Source organism: Oenanthe melanoleuca, chromosome Z, assembly GCF_029582105.1.
Source record: "Oenanthe melanoleuca isolate GR-GAL-2019-014 chromosome Z, OMel1.0, whole genome shotgun sequence".
In the NCBI taxonomy this organism is placed as follows: domain Eukaryota; kingdom Metazoa; phylum Chordata; class Aves; order Passeriformes; family Muscicapidae; genus Oenanthe; species Oenanthe melanoleuca.
The window spans coordinates 64,530,465-64,544,457 of NC_079362.1; the positions used below are offsets into that span (position 1 = coordinate 64,530,465).

At 36.0% G+C, this 13,993-nt stretch overlaps 1 protein-coding gene across 1 annotated transcript in view; it reads right to left on the bottom strand.

The window, feature by feature from the left end:
• Positions 1 to 13,993, bottom strand: part of WDR70 (WD repeat domain 70) — a 139,065-nt gene that overhangs the window by 14,539 nt on the left and 110,533 nt on the right. The window lies entirely within an intron of this gene.

The window sequence follows — 13,993 nt, forward strand, 5'->3', positions numbered from 1 at the left end:
CACAACACTAAGAACTTGGTATTTGAAGCCAATGTCTCACAGTACTGTCACCCTTCTGGTCAGCAGCAAAAATCATTTTCAGACATTAAGAGTATTGTTCTACATGTGACTTTGAATCTCCATGTGAGTACTGTTCTCAGTCTGATTCAGCGGGACAGCACAGAAACTCTAAGACTCAAACTTCTGACTCCAGAGAGCCAAAGTGGGCACAATATGCCACAAAGGACAACACATCTCATCAAAAACACAAAGGAAAGTATCTATTTTTGACAGACAGTAAAGCCTTAAATGGATGTTGTCCAAGGCTGAAGTTGGTTTGTGCCAGTTATGTAACAAATGTATCCAGAGCTTGCAAAATGCATGATCTTGTTAGTATTTCATGAAACAATGCTCCCTTTTCTAGCCTTCCCTTTCCTCTCCCTCCACTTCCCATTGCATGCTCCATACTATTTCTGGTTTGGTCCAGCCCCCACTTTTTTGAAGCTAGGAGGCACATAACATTAAAAATATTGAAAAAAATTCAAAAGCCCATTCAGCCACCATGAATAAGAACTTCATTTTACCGCAAGATGATGCATGACACTCTCCTGAGTTGTTTTTTCTACTTTGTATTCTCTTTTAAGAAGAAAAACTGAGGGAGACGATGTTTCATTAATCAAACAGCCATTCTTTACAAGGTTCCCCAACAAAGTATCCTCCTTCTATATACACATAACATACAACATTACACTTTTCAATTTAGTTACAGGCACAAATAAACCTGGTTTGCTTATTACAAGACAACTACAGAACAATTTTTAGGAGTAAATCTGAAGTACACAATACAGAGTTGATAACAAGTTGTTGGATTTAAGGAAGAGACTTACATACTGTTATGTAATGTTCAAAATGCTAAAGTAACTCTAAAACACCAAAGCTAGTAACAAGTATTGAAGGTCAAAGGTGGGTGGCCTTTTCTTCTATTAATATTTATTGCATGTGGTTAGCCAGCCTTTTTAAACTCTGTAGTTAATGTGGTTCTCCACTTTCCTCTGTCAAGTAAATGTATTTTATAGCATGGTAGTGGATACCAGCCAACAAAAACAAGCCTGAGACAGTGTGGCTCAGCACTGATGGGGTTTGCGGAGTTTCTAACTTGTCAAACATGCACAGCACACTTAAAACCACCATGGCACGTGCTACAGAGCAGGCAAAAGAAACTGCCATTAAATGTAGCCCTATAAATCTTCTGAAACCGTAAAACATTCCCAGAATATAATTTGTTAAAAACTAAACAAACTCAAGCTCTGAACATGCAAGTAATTTTATCAATCCACTGGCACATAAAACTACTCTATAAGAAATAATAAAAACTACTTCTGTGATTTTCAGATTATTTTAGAAACTGACAATACTTCAAAAATACCAAAATACTGAACCCCTGAACTATAATCTAACATTTTTTCCCAATAATTTAATCCTAAAGAAGTCAAAATTCTAATTAACTGTATAATAAAGGGATCATTGTAGGCTACGTCTTAATACTGGGAGAGAAGGGCAAGGAGAATCTTTATCACACAAAAATCATCAACACATAAAAAGCATTTATTCTTTGATGCCTCTAGCTTCTCAACTGCTTCCACCTACAATAACTCAGGTAGACATCTTTGTCATTGGAAATGCTAAACATGAAATTCCATCTCAAAGAAAGTCCTACCTCCCAGCTCTTCAGGGGAGCACGTTAATTGCAGACAAAGAAGTGCTTTCCTGCCTTTGCCTTTGTGTGCATGTAGGTAGGTACCCGCCTACTGATACTGAATTTTACACAACTCTTGATTGGTTGCAGTTGGAAGAGAGCTCTGGAGATGAGTAATTCACCATCCTGCTCCAAGTATGGCCAGATACTACAGACAGCTCAGGATATCACCCTATTTGTTTTTTACTGTTTCCTGGGATGGAAACTTGACAGCCTCTTTCAGCAACCTGTTTCTATGTACAACCAGCCCTACCATAAGAAACACCAAAACCCCAACCACAACCCCCAGATCATTGTCCTTCATTTAAAACAAGAAAAACCTATGTAGATTCTGAAAACAGAAAGATTGCCGGTCATAGCTTAGCAAATGGAAAATGTCTTGTAACAAATAAGAATGATAAAATGCAGAATGTATCATCACATAAACATCTTCAACATTTGAAAAAAAGATTTCTGTGACGGCTGAATGTTTTGGACACTATGCTTTTGGAGCATGAAGTCCTGTAAGCCTGTCATAAAAATCCTGAAAATAATTTTTCAAAGACTGATGTGGCCAGCTTTGTGATTATAAGAAAATTAAAAAAGATAATTACCAGTAACGATTTTGAAGTTGTTTTGTACTTTTGCTATGGCAAAAGCATTAAGTTCTTCAAATTAAATCAATCTGAAAAGTCTTTGGCAATGTCTATTGCATATACAAACACAGTAGCTTGCATTGGGAAATACTGGGAAAACATTGTGAAAATATTTTTGTGAAGACAGACAGGGAAAATATTAAAAATATTACCCAAAAGAGAAACACTGCAAATTTACCTTCTTTATTCTCACTGTGAAAGAGGATAGAACAGATTTAGTGGGTGCCATTATCTGCAGGCTTTTCTGGGGTGGTTCCCAAATTGTCTCATCCCTATCAGTCTGTTCTCACCTCTGTATTTCCGTTTGAATCATGTAAGCAGAGCTCCTGCTGCAGGTAAACAGTTGAAAACATCAAATATTTTGTCTGACAAGTTATTCTCCATCTAGGTGAGCTCACTAAGCAGTTACACACAGAGCTTTCCTGGTACTAAGCATGTAATAGTGCTTTGACAAGAGTTAACAGCAGTGTTTCTAAATGAGAAACTGAAGCCTCATTTTCTGTAACTCAAAATGGGACATTTATTCTGACCTAGGAATGCAGCCCTCTGTTTAACAGGCACAGTGAAGAATAACTGAAGCAGATTTGTCAGTAAGCAAAAGCTAATTACCTTAACAAACTGTCCAGAGCACTTGGGCAACACCCTGACAGGAGTAAACAATGCAGAGAGGGCATTTTACAAGGTCAGCAAGAAAAGATTTAAATGATTTGTGGCATAGAAGTGGAAAATTTACCTCCTAAGATGAAACTATGAAGCTGGTAAGGTCATAAAACTACAGACTGATGTCAAGGACTGGAAGAATTTTCCTGGATCTTTGCTTATAAAGACGGTTTGAGACTGCAGCAGCAAAGGCAAAATTCAGTTCTCTGGTCCACATATTCAGATAAAACCACTCAATTTTAGAGTGTGGATAGAGCTGATCCAGGATGGGAAGTGCAGTCCCAGAGGGGTCAGTACAGCTCAGGAAGGGTTAATAATTTCTAATAAGAGGAACTATGAATGGTTAGAGATCCCACATTGGCAGTGATTATCCAGATTGTGAGAAGCTTTGGAGAGGATGCAATGTGATAAAACATATAAAGAAAAAAAAGCATGAATGAGCTAATGTAGCAAGTATTCCTAGTCCCTATGAATTACAAAGTACTTATAGTCTTCACATAAATGTTACGTCTTAGACATGATTTTTCTGCAGCATTCCAGAACCTGAGCAGTCAATTAATCTTACTAATATTCTTTGAGTCTACCTAAAAGTGAGGTTGCTCATTATGTAACAAAATAACAAGAACATATATAAAGAATGTCTCTTGAAAGCATTATTCACCTTTATTGTCTTCCACTCTGCTGCAAAAGATTAAGGGAAGATTCAGGTTTGTGCTCTCTTGAATTCCTAAACTAAACATTTTACATACCTGTGAGCTGATCTTGTACAAAAGCATTGATTTTTTTTATTTGGTGCATTTCACCTGATATCCAACAAAACCTCACTAACTACTTATGTAAATAAGCCCCATGATATAGTTAACCTTTTTATGTTAGCAAAATTTTATTAAACAGATATGTATGTGTGTATGCATATGGAGGTCATAACTGCAACAAGAGTGGCATGATAATGATTTCACCATTTTCCAAAATATTTCAAGAACTTTCATATTTTTGACATAAATAGGAATCACCATACACTTCTAGAGCACCTAGGTCAACAGGACTATATTCTCTCCTTGCTACTGCAAAATGAAAAGTAAATTAGAAGGGCCATATTTTACAGTGATGTTTTAATTTCCTTGTCCTCCTTCAGGAGGTCTTAGTGCTTCTCACTCAGGCACTGTTTTCATTGGAAACTACCCTCTCTCCCTAAAGATAATTAAGTTTTAAGGTTAAGTACTATGCAGTTATCTTTGAAAATAAATATTCCATGTGAAGAGTGTTTTCAGATAATGCATGATAATGTATCAGTTTTTTCAAGTTCATTAGTAAATCTTCTCCTGCCATGCAGGGAAGAGGAAAGAAAAACACGGTTCCATAACAGTTATGCACTCTTGTAATAAACATTTTCCATTTTTCTTTCTTTTCACTTCAGGTACACACTTTCACTGTTCTGGGTTCTTGACTTTCAACTGGCTTATACATTTGCTCCAAAACACCAGATACGACTAATCAGTTAAGAGCAGCTATCAGACTTTTAGTCTAAGTTCACTTAATTATTGCCTCCTCCCATGGCTATTAGTGCAAACTATTTAAATGAAAACACTAACAACAAATCTGATTTGCAGACTGCATCTAGCTATTTCCATCCCTACGTGGAATTACCCTGAGAAGCTGGAAACCTGTCCTGAGTGATGCTGACAAACAGCTAATACTTGCACTTTCCCTGTGCTGAAGATGCAGCCAACACTCCACCTGTAAACAGTGAAAATCAAGTGTGATTTTCCAAATCGCCGCAAGAAAAAAATACTGCTAATTCCAGATAAATACTGAAAATGGAAAGGAAACATGCTAATCCTAGGTTTTCATACATTTCTAACCTGTGAAGCAAGAAATCATGAGTATCTGATGTTTCTTTAAAAGTGCTACAATTTAGATGAAGTTCGGTAACTCCATGGTGAAGCAGCTAATGTTTTGACAGTTGTTGGGAAATCAGGTGCAAGTAAGAGAGCGTAGGCTTTGCTCTCAGCTAGCACAAGCCTTTCATAGAGTGGCAGGCTTTTCTCCTGTAAATTGCCTACAGTCAAAAATCCTTAAATCAACAGAAATGAATACAAAAGTAACCCATTATCTCCCACTATGCTATTGGCAAGGTCAGAAAACGAGAGATTAATGTTCCAGAGCTTTAGTAGAAGACAATAAACACCCACGGAGGGAAATAAAGAGTTTAGGTGGGACTTGTTTCATCAAACTTAACATCTTTACACTTGTAATCTTTGGAGACCTCTTCTTTAAATGTCTAAAAATGTCTCCCTTTAAAGATAACACAGAGAAATAAGCATTTTACAGGGCACTTCAGCAAACCTATTTAAGAGATCTATTTTAGGATGGGATAAAATCACAGTCTGAATATGTTTATTTTTCTCTGTTGATTAGAAAAGGAGCCTAGGGTGACTGGATCAGCTGTAGACATCTATATTTGGTCAGGTGAATCCCTACAGCCTACAGTGGCCAAAATAGCTATAAAAGAAAAACAGAAAACTAATAAGGATCTATATTACACCACACTGTGCTACTTAGATAAAACTCCAAGGTTCAAGATAAAATCCTGGTACCCATATTGAATACTCCCAGAGCAGGAAGAATACACCAGACACAAACTTATAAAAATGCCCAACAAATCTTAAAAACCTTAGCTTCAAAGATGAGGTCTAGCTCTGGAGATACTTAAAAACTGAATAGGGTTTAAAAAGAAAAACTCTGTATTTGCCCTTATTGCTTACCCCTTTTCCAACCTACAATCTAATAAATAATTTCCTAGAATCTGTTCTAAAGCTATACAATAAAAAAGTGAAAGCAAGAGCTGCTGCCTAAGAAAATATTTTTGGTCAGGAGAAGAAAAACTTAAACAAACCTCTCTTTCCCATGTGCAAGCTCTGCTTCAGTGGCTGTGACGGTATGTGATGAGCTCTGTTTGAACAGCACTGCTTGGATTTGCTGCACTTGGCTGTCCAGGCATTCAGATAAGGGACATGTCAGCAGGGAAGACAGCAAACATGTAAAATGACATTCTGACCGTGGTTGTGAATTCTGTAAGGACAGGTGACCCCAGCAGTCGCTAAGTGGGGCTTTTCTGACTGAACTGAGTATTTATCTTAAATGTAATCACTACAAATTCCAGTCTTTCTGAAAAAAGCCTTGTCTGTCAAGATCAGTGCAAGTATGCATACAACTAGTCTATTTAGCACATCTATCCTGTCTTTTCTCCTGCATAAAACTCTCCCTATGAATTTACACTGAAGAATCGCTTGCAGTATCTTTTAAATGCACAGGAGCTCAAAATGTAACAAATAATACTACTTAGGAAGCTTACAATAAAAAGCAATTACCTTCCAAATATAATCTGTTACCTAAGCCTACACTACATTTGTATTTGAGACAGGTAAGCAATTTCAAACTTGGGCTGGATAGAGGGATGAAATCTCAGTGTAGCCTTTCAGCTTTATCTTTCATGTTTCTAGGACTTGCACACTAAGTTCTTCTGACTAGCAATATGTCTCCCTATAAAAGAAGGGAAATGTACAAAGTTATTTCAGGAAAACATCTCCATTTATTTAGTAGAGTTTCTATGTCTTTGAATAAAACATCAAATGTTTATATGCCAACTGCTGAAGACAGCTTCCCACTACCACAAGATTGTCCCTTATCCCTGTTTGGTTACTACTGCTTTTAAACAACTTCTGTAAATAGGGAAGATATTGAAACAGGGGCTCTCAAGCTTTTCCATTTTACCATAAAGTTGTGGAACTGTTTAGAAACTTCAAATATTTAGACTGCTGTGCAGTGGATACAACTCTAGTCTTTGTACAAATTTTCACAGACACGTTTTATGTGGCTCACAGTTTTCATGGACCTCAAAGTAAACCTCTACCATGTTTTGTTTTATACATCCCTGCAAGAATGCATACACTACATGAGAAAAGAGAGGAAAATGAATAAAAATATACTAAAAATCTCATTATGAGGAAAGATCCATATGCATTCTAACTTATAGGCAGCAGAGTAACTCCTTCCTGTCTCAAAGATCTCAATGCCTCACGCATACTCCATGAAGTTCAGAAACAGGGCCCTAAGGACTTTTAAGCAAGTGTTTCAACACATTTGCACCCATGCTAACAAATAATTTCTCTCCAACTCTAAGCAACTGGAATTTAAAGGAAAAATTAAAACAAAAAATTTAGAAATTCAAAATTCTAATCCATAGATAATAGCAATCTTACCAATAAATACTATCATTTCTACACAATAATAAAAGATCATTGATAATGATGCTTGAAATGCAGGATGGAGATCAAAAGCCATAAGTTAGCCATAAGCACTATTCGCATAAGCCAATAAAGTTAGCACTACAAAGAAACGCTTTAATATAGATAGCTCTTTCCTTCTCCTACTGTTATCTTGATTTCTCTGCAGATGATTTCCATGAAACACCAGCTACATTAACCACCTGCTGCCCTCCAAAAGCCACAGAATTTCTACCTTTAGAAACACAGAGAGGCAGTGCTGCTCAGAGACTACACCAATTCCCATTGCACACTCCGTAATCTCTTTCCACTGGTGTCTTAGAGCACAGTGCTGATACAACACCCATCTACCTAGCTTGCCATGCTGTTCTACCTGGAAACAGCTGGTCTGTCTCCTGGAAGCACCAGCATAGGGAATAAAACTGTGTAACACTTATAAAACTGCTGAATTTTAAATAATAATAAAAAAGTTAAATAGCACAGATTTAGAAGTATGCCATTTTCAAATGTCTGCCAAGCTGAATAACAAATCCATCTTGTTTTTTATTTTGAGCAAAAATACAGTTAACACTTACATGTTCACACTATGCATGCTCTGAATTTAAAAATGGCTGCTCACATAACAGAAATGTACTAATATTATATTTAAAAATCTACGGTAAACCCCAATTGCAGAAACCCTCCTGTTCAAGATTTCCCTGGAGCTCTTCCAAGGAAAAGAGCCAACTACAATAAATAAGGTGGGAGGTTAGGGAGTATCTACAATGTAGTGACCTGCTATCATCAGATTTAAAATACTCATGAGAATACAGTAGTAGAGGAAAGACTACTAATGTCTTTCCCTTGTGAAACATGACTTAGAAAATGTGTGGAAATATTCAATAGAAAAGAGACCAGAACTGGATAAAACTTACAGTTTTCTATGCAGAAACCAGAAATACCCTATAAACATTTTCAGAGGCCAAGTTATTATAAAGAAAGATTTCAATATAGAAAACATGGGAAACAATGCTGTACCACCCAACTTTCAAGGTACAGCTATAAAATATATTTTCACAAGTGCATGGAGCCACTGAACCATATTTTCCTCTTTTCATGGATAAAAAGTAATATAATGAAGGTGGTAACCTATTTCCCTTGTGACTGCAATGTCAGGCATTTTCAAGCACCTGGTCTATTAAAATTACAGCCACATTTTCATCTCCATATATCATAAAACTAGGGGAGACAACCTTCACCTACACTCCCACTCCCTGTTACAGGGACAAAACCCTCACAGTTTATTACTCTTGCATACCTCAAACCTGTGGTGACAGCTCCCTTAAAACAAAATACATGCTGCTCCAGGATACACAAAGGGAAGGACCACATTGTCCTTATATAAATGGAAGAAGAAAATAAAAATTGACAGGTTACCACACTATATTAGTAAACATATTCCTGTGATTCACCATTTATACTAGAGAGTTTTCTTGTTCACTTTAAAAAGCCCATAAATTTACTGGGCCGTAAACATTGTATTAACTTCTCTGTTGTGGAAAATATGGATTTTCCTTTAAAATAAAACAAATGGCTTTAAAAAAAAAAAACAAACACCAAAACAGAAGTTTGCATGATGATCTCTTCCAGAAGTTAAAAGAATTTATTTTTCTTAAATTCAAAAGCTTTAAATCTCAGTTAAATGGGCCACAGTGGAAAAGCCCTTTACTATATTACTGCACCTTATAAATAGTAAATGATTGTTTAAAGTCAAGGAAAGAAATACTGCAATCCTACAGCCATGCACAAAGGATGCTGGAAGGTTTATATTCCTTACTCCTTCTTTCCTTTTCACTCTTTCATCTAAAAAGAAGCTTTATTTATAGCATGTCTCAGAAGATCTTTCTGAAACATCCCTTAGAGGTACTTTCAGAAGTATTTAATAATTTAACTTTTACTTATATTTGAGAAACTAAGAAAATATTGAAGAATCTTCCTAACAGAAATAGGTTTCCCAAAACAGCCATAAATCTATGGGTTTTGGATTGTTGCTTATCTACAAAAATCTGTGGGATATTTTAAAAACTTGCACATCTTGTTTTATAATGTACATACACTCATCATCCCGGCTCATTTTAAAATTAAATTACTTCAATTTTCATTAAAAATCATCAATTCCTGTAACTATACAATTTATTTTCCCTCTTTGTTTTTCCTTATTGTTTGTTTTTTTGTTTTTTTTTCCTTTTCCTTCTCAGTGCCCATTCTTCCTTGGCAGTCACAGGGTGTAATACTTGTCCTTTCCATATGGGGAAAATGAGTACTCCACTGCTGCCAAGATCAATCTTGTCTGTAATAAGGATAACTACCGGGTGATCTGTTGGAAGTAGCCAAATGAATGACAGACATGTGAGAGTGATTCAAGTGCCTATCCACAGCTATTTTAAATTAAACTGACATTGGGGGAAATGTTGTGTACCCAATTCTTTTTCCCATACACTAGGTATTTATAACTGGTTCCCATGAAGATCCCATACTTGTATAACCAAAGCAAGAATTAGGAATAAACCCTCCCTGCCTTTCATCTGGCAGTGAAATCTCCCTTCCCTTCCAGACTGCATATCCCAAGGACGAGACCTTATTCCACAGCAGCTACATGTCTTTCTGCCTCTCACACTACCTGACAAAAAGAAAGGGAAATGGCCTCTGAGTTTCTGGACATAAGTTCTGTACCCCCATATTCTGGCAGCATTGTTTCCTGCCATCTGTTCAAGTCTTCTTATTCATGTAAACAGAGTGAAGAAAGGTTCTACATGCATTTATAGGTATTTCAGATTAAATAAGCCTCTAAAGCTCAAATTGAGAAAGTTTAATGAACGTATTTCATTTGAGGTGAGAGAAGAAGAACTTTTCATAAATAATACTGTCAAGATAGAAGAGAGACAGAAAAGCTATGAAAAGGCTGCACATTCATATCAGAATTTTTTCAATTTCCATTAAAAAGAGAGAATTCTGTACAGTTTAGTAAACACAACCATTATTACAGTACAAAGCCCTAAAATTCTCCAATTGCACCTGCACACACCAAGCTAGAGGAAGTCTGTGGTACTCCACAGAAAGCATCAGCTTTCTTGTGAGAGCAGTAGAGGTAGGAGTTCCCACCCTGATGTAATTTTCATGTAATCTGCAGTAAGTAAAGGACCCTGCCATGACCTGTAGCACGGGTGATGTCTCTCCTTGATAAACTCATGAAAAGAAATTCACTGAGTGCTATTAACTGCAAAATTCCTCTATCTGCATCAAGATATCTCAAAAACAGCAGTCACTGGAAGCAGAAAGGATGGTGAGAGAAGCACCACAATTTTGTCTTTGTCCTGTTCACACCTCCTCCAGCTACTGGTCAGAGACTCCAGCCGTGGTCTCCAGCTCTTTTGACATTAGTTTTCTTCAAAAGTATTGCTATTTATCTAAGAAGCTTGAATTCTACAAAAGTCCCAATGCCTATATGGTGGGATGTCATTCAGGAGCGGACACAACAATGCAGTTGTTTAAGCACAGATTGCAGCTGAGAAACAAAAAAACCACTAATACAACAGAAAAAAAGCAAATTAATATTCTCTATCCAGCCACAACAGCAGAAACCAATCAGACTGTTAGTCCATTAGTAAAACCACAAGGTTTCACTCCAGCAGCTCTGAAGCAGTAATGGATTTTCCCATGAAAACTTGAAAGAAAAGGTGAAAAAAGGTTTGTGTGGTATGAAGGAAAGGAATGCCAGACACAGCTTTGGTCAAACATTCCCATTAAATATTTTCTCATTACCCACAAAGTTCACTCACAGGCCAATTTCACTGGCTATTTACCAAGGAGGTTTAAGATAATGTTTACTGCTCTTTACTGCTTTTCAATTTTCTAGGCATTCTGGTATTTCCCTTTAAAAAATCCTTGTGAAATTGAAAAAGTAACACATTAATAGTTTATACTTGTTCTCCACAGTAGATTTCGTTATTCTGATTATACACATTCTAGCACTTAACTGCTATACACTGCCTGCAAAAAGTTAACTAAAGATGTCTTTTTTCTTCAGCAATACAGATTAAATCTCACTGAAATCACTGAAATTGTTTCATTAGGAATGAAAGCAGATCAGGCTCTTTGCAGAGACAGATACTGGTGCACTTGTGCTTTTACTACATATATAACATAGCATAATAACAATTTCACATATAGCATAGCATAACTACAATGCCTAAAAAAACCCAAAATAGAAAATTATTTATTTCTGCACTAGGTAACATGGAAAATATAAAGAAGTATAACATTTAGTTGCAGAAAACAAACTGAAGTCTTGGAAAACATGATGTGTTTATTTTAATTACACTGATGTTAAAAGCTAACTGCTATTTTTGAGGGTATAAGGAAAAAATAGAAACTAGGAGAGCAGCCGGTAGAAAGAAAGTAATTACTGCACTGCTGAAAAAAATGCTTTGATAAACTACACACAAGATACTAATCTCCCAGTTTACAGACCAATGATCTTTCCAACAAACAGCATTTACTGCTAACAAAACATAAATGCCAGCTTCTTGAAAATTCATTTGCTTTTAGCATGCCTTTATGCATTATATTTCATCAAACACAGTAATTTGAGAAGAACAAGTAAAGGAACACTAATGAAAAAGCCAAAAGATACAAATGGTAGAAAGACCTTGGCAAAACATACTGTTTTTATTTTGTAAGATGACTTACATGAATTTTTCTCCTTCTAGATTCAGATTGATATGCTAAACTGTGTTTTCCTTAGACGTGTAGAGTTAAAGCTGTAAACTAGACAGACTCGTTGTACAGGTATTGGTAGTGCTGATTCACTGAAAATTATGTCATAAGATCAGTATTTGTCTCAATTCTTCACCTATTAGTTCCATTATTTTCATTTCCACTATGTGCAAACAGAAGAATGACAGTCTTAAATTTTATAACTATAAATGAAGAAAACCAGCAGCACTAAAACTCTATAGACCAAAGTGATTTACAACAGTCTTAAAATGCACCATATAAATATCAGCACCTACACAAATTTATAGTATAAAATTATGAACCTGCTTAGACTTGTACACATACTTGAAATTTTACTATATTAGTGGTTCAAATGAAGTTGTTTATTGACAGTTTCCTACTGTTGGGTCTCTGCTCCATTTCTCTTTTGCATTTTTAGCTCTTGATTCTGAGAGAAACTGAGAGCAAATAAATCTTTTGTGGACAATTTTAGCACAATCTCTTTTGGCAGGTACACAGACCTTGTATTTCATTTCCAAGACTTAGAAGACAAAGTTACCAAATGAAAATAATATTTTCTTTGAATGCAAAAAAAGACTGGCAAGCAGTATTTCTCGTAACTTAAGTGTTCTTGCAGATACAGGATGCACCTTCTTGCAGCCTTAGAGCTTAAATCTCTGCACACTGTTACTGACATGGCCACTGCTTTGCCATTATAACCACCTTCAAACACTCAGGTCTAAGGAGTTCAAATTAATTAATGTGAATTAACGGAATTATGAAACTATTTTGTTCCCATGCCCACGGACAAGAGAGCTCCTACAAAAATCTATTTCTTACATTTTATTTTATGTAGTTTTCCTTTTCTCTGCCATGAAGTTTCAAAAGAGATATCGAGATATCGATATTCATGTTTTCTCTCAGAAAAAGGTTATAAATACTAGGTCATAAGGCTTTTATCAGAAAATAAAAATCCCCTAGAAATTCTCATGAAATAAGTTTGGTTTGTGGTTTGGTATGTTCCATAGGAGAAAAATATAAAAGCCAATTTCTGCTGTATTTGGAGAAGTTATCTAGTACTAAGTAAAACTTCCAAAGTAATTTAAAATCCCTTTGTATTTAGATCATATGCTTAAGATGAAAACAAGTGTTTTTCTGCTCCAGGCAAAAACATGTGTTTTCTCCTTTGAAAGAATTCTGCGTTTTTAACTTTCAAGACAGCTGCCACCAAAATTATAGATATAACAAATGAACATATTTTACCTTGGGATGGACTAAAGGAGAAAGAAGGATTTGAAAAGAAAAGCAAATACATAGGGGGTGGCATATAAACAACATCCAGCAGAATGAAGTTTGGTCTGCTGTGCTAGGAAAGCCTGTTGTGATGGCTCAAAAAAATGCAGAAGTAAAAAATGGTATCCTGTAACAAAGGGATAAAATTGCTAATCTGACACACTCCAACTAAAGGGACAAAAGCATACATTGCCATACTTATTAGTGGCAATTCTGTTCTAATTTCACCCACTGCTGTTTATTATCACCCAAAAGTTTACTTGTATATCATAAGAGTGAAAGGACCTTTTCATCTATGGTATTGAGCTTTTCCCTCCTGTACAAAGGTGGTAAGTTGAAGCTATACACAGACCCTTCAGTATTACAGGTTCACAACTTTAGGTTTTTATAGTAACCAGTAAGAATGGTGTTTTTGATGGATTTCTTAATTATGCCTCCTTTTTGCAACAAATTGTTGCATTTAGACAAGCTAGAAACACATTCGAGAGCAGCCACTAATCTAGTCTCACAGACAAAAATGACTTTTGCCACAATAAGGAATTTCATCATGGTAACTGGTGAAGTAAACAACATAAACATCTACATATCTTAGGATTTGTGTGCCACTTCAGAGATCTACAAGAGGTCAC